A 4,038-nucleotide genomic window follows, 5' to 3' on the forward strand; every position below is an offset into this window, starting at 1 on the left:
TGTCTATTGTTGGAAGATACTTTTTTCAACAGTTTAAGAAAGAAATAAGCTGGAAAGCACAATAAGCTGCCTGCTAAAGGTACAATGCATTTTAAAGAGGCTGTGCTTGTGAAAAACTGCCATTATTTGTATTTTGATGATTTTCTAAGACAAACACTGACAAAATGTGAGATGGATGTTCTGCTCTGCATGTTCTGTTTCTATTTATATGAAACACTCAGGGTGTCTAGTCACAGACCCTCTCAGGATTCGGAGGACCTGATTTAGGATCAATTTTTGTGAGAACAACAGTCTTAAAAACAGGGAGAAGCTGATCTGAGATCAGTTCTGTTACTCTGAGCTGCTTAGTGAATATCAGCACTGATTCACAGACTTGTTTACAGGACACAAGAGATACAAATGCATATTATTTGTGTGCTCTACTGATATACTTGTTGAATCAACATACAGTGTAACACTACAGTAACATTAGCTTTGTAATGAGCTACAAGTGAACTACTTCAAAATGAAGAATGAAAAGAGCTTTAATAAATATGCTTTTGCTGACTGCACAGTGATAAACATCACAGTATAAATATGACAAGCATTACTGTTTACATTAATTTACCATTCACGTTAAACTGTCTATTAGGTAGAGTGGAGCTGGCACTAGGTTACGAGTTGACAGTTAGCTGCAACTCCAATTACTCAACCTATTAGAAGTGAAGTAAAACAATGTAAACTGTTGCAATATGTCCATCCAGATGAGTGTTTATATTTTTTGGAGTTTTGTTGCACATGTGTAAAGTAAATAAATCTATGATCTAATGTTATTGTGTGATTTGTGATTTATATTGTAAATATGATCTACATTTACAACATTAGGACTGATTTAATTCTGAAGCTACTGTATTGTTCACCAATGTTGTGTGTGAAAGTTTTCTGTGGTACAGCTCTTCCCTCTGAGCCCCTGGGAAAAATCATCACTGTATCAATGTGGAACATACAGAACCTGTCAGACAGAACCTTGGATTGTATCTATGGGCTCAATCTTCAGTATTCATAGATCGTATCCATTTCACTGTGAAGTAAACAAGAGGTTTATAGTCAGAAAGATCTTGATAATAATCATCAGCCTAAGCTGGGCTTCAGAGAGGTTTCTGTAAAGACTGATATTTAAACGGCTCTTTTTTTTTTGCGTTGCAGAGTCATGAGCTTCAAGACGCTGAGACGCTTTTTCTTTTATTATGCTAAACACCAGAATATAAACATAATTCTCATTAATGTAACGTGGCAACAGTTTAAAAGTAGGATAGGGTCATTCTACAGAAACGTAAAACCATGGCAGGCTTTCACTTTGTTACGTTTATTAAATGATACATTTATATATTAAAGTAAAGCAGTACATTTTTTAACCAGTTCCACCTTCTTGAGCCTGAATTTAGCAATACTGGTTATTAAACAAATGATGTAGAATTTCAAGCACCACAGAACAGCTCGCTGTCACATTCACGTGTAAAGGCTGAGACCATGTTTTGAAGAAAAAAAAATGTTTTCTGCATTTTTTACTGCAATAATCTATACATGACTATAGAATATATGATCAAATACATTATAAATATATTGATATATGTCCAATATGAATATTATGAAATATATCATCAAAGTTGTGGTTTACAGGAGTCGTGTCACTGGTGCTACTGCACAAAATCTCTTACTTTGAAATAAAAATCACACTGATGACATCACTTGACTTCCGTTCACCTGTGGTCTGAGGATCTATGAAGAAAAGCCCTTGGTGAGTCCACAGTGTCTTTCAGTTATCAGAGCTCATGATTTCATAAGGAGCTTTTAGCTGAAGTCACTGATGTGACGAGATAATTGTGAAAAAATACAACACGAATGGATCCAATTACATATTTTCATGGATATTTCATGATTAACAACATGTGGTTTGATGCTCTGTAGCAGACCAGTATAATGCACTTCTAATGAAAAGCATCTCTGGTGTTCTTCCTTATGTGTGACACCAGTGAGGGTCAGTAACACCAGTGACACCAGTGACTCCTATGGAGCGACAGGGAAGTAGATATTTCTGTAGAAATGATAATAAAGACACTTTGACTGACTTGAACTGTGAAGTTCCTGAGGAAAGCCCCTCCATGTCACAGTGCGAAGGACTGAATTGATTGAACGAATGTTCTTTCATTATCCTTCTTATTGAATGTTTATTCCTCACTTTATTCCCTTTATCATTTTTCCTGCAAGAATGTACAGATATGTTATTAACAGTGATGTCAACTTTGGTTGATATCAAGACTTTTTAAAAAATGTTTCCCGCATTTTTTTGAACAAACAAACACAATGAATTATATGACTGCTAGAAAGCCACGACATGCTAAATTCTAACTATTAAAACATTTCAAATCTGTTTTTAACCATGTGTAACCATTTACTTGGGGCAGTATTTTGACTGTATGTACCAATATTGATAAATACATGTACCTTTTTTTTATATTAAAGACTTTGTAGAGAATTTTGAAAACCATTTATGTTATCTAAAATATGTTAAAATGTCTTTATCATTCTGCTTTGATGTGATAAGATGTGAAACAGTCAATAAACCCTCACAACAGAAGTGGTCTTTGCACTTGGCAACTGCCTAGGGACCCCATGAGCCAAGAAAATAAAAATTAGACATGCTGGAGGGTCTTGATGTTGAATCATCTCCTCTGAAATAAATATACATTTTGAAAACAGGTGGTATCGTAAATTTTATTGATTATTTTCAGACACTCTAAAGCAGCACCACCTCTCCGGTCACGGTTATAATGGAATATTCCATGTTGTCAGTGCATAAAGACACACTGGTATAAAGTGCTAATCTACATTATGGAGAGGATGTTCTTCAGCGTGATTCTCTGAGAGAGTAAAGCCAATAAAAACATCCAGGTGCAAAAGAGAAACACAAAAGGAGGAAATAAAGAAAGATGTGTGTCGCTGCACTCTAACAAAACTAACAGCCTCATAACACCCTGTTAGTAAAGATGGTTCCAGTGTTGGTATAATCACTCAAAAAAGTCCATTACCTTTACTAAGGACTTCTCTCAAACGTATGGAATTACAGTACTTCATGGTATTTCCTGGAAAAAGTAACCTCATTACTCACTACTGTTACTCTATACTTCAGTATATTGGCAGATACTTTAATTTCCTCAGAATCACTAAATCCACCTCTGGCTGAGAGATATAATCCAAGGATCTGTGTTTGGGGGGTGGGGGGTGGGGTATGGGGGGTGTTGGGTTGCTTATGATGTTATGCTGAAGTTCTTTAGCTGCTCCATCCACAATCAATAAGCTTCTATTTTTGGTATTCTTGACTAACTAGTGATGCAGCACTGGTCTGCCTCAGGACGGCATTGTAGCAAATAGGTTCAACCAGTTGGTTCTACATAGCCCAGCAACTGTAACTCTGTCCAGGATAGCTCTGAAAAACTTTACAATATGCCATAACATCTTTGTAAACCTGAGAACTCGCCCAGTTTTTGTAAGAGATTGGTGGAAAGAGTGAATTGTTACTGATTTCTTAAACTAAAGATAGAAGAGGAGATAAATAAGATCTTAATTAATGTGTTGAATAGCGTATTACCAAACTGGCCAACAACACTTCCAGAAGAACAATTGATAAACATTCTGTTGCCATTAAAGCTAGCATCATCTGCATTATAGCAAGAGGAGCCAGCCAACTTTGGATTAATGAGCCAACATGGAACCTCCTGGAATACGTGGTATTTGGCACAGTGGCTAGCACCACTCTACTGTCCACACTAACATGGTTGTTAGGCTGAGGGTTTGACATTTTTTTGCCACTTTGCAGTCAGATGCCTGTTTCAATTCTTTGTTTAACTTGGATTTTCTTCTTTTAATATTTCGACTCTCCATCCAAAGTGTGTTACAAAAAAAAATCACATGCAAAAAGACAAAAACATTAGATAAGATTTATTTATTAGATAAAAGATAAGTACAGTGTATTGAGACACAATCATCTGGAAAACTCAG

At 35.9% G+C, this 4,038-nt stretch overlaps 1 pseudogene; it reads left to right on the forward strand.

Moving 5' to 3' along the window:
• LOC108415549 overlaps positions 1 to 812 on the forward strand; it is a 7,157-nt pseudogene extending 6,345 nt beyond the window's left edge.
• Positions 813 to 4,038: the final 3,226 nt, after the last annotated feature.

This window comes from Pygocentrus nattereri, chromosome 20 (genome assembly GCF_015220715.1).
Source record: "Pygocentrus nattereri isolate fPygNat1 chromosome 20, fPygNat1.pri, whole genome shotgun sequence".
Lineage (NCBI taxonomy): Eukaryota > Metazoa > Chordata > Actinopteri > Characiformes > Serrasalmidae > Pygocentrus > Pygocentrus nattereri.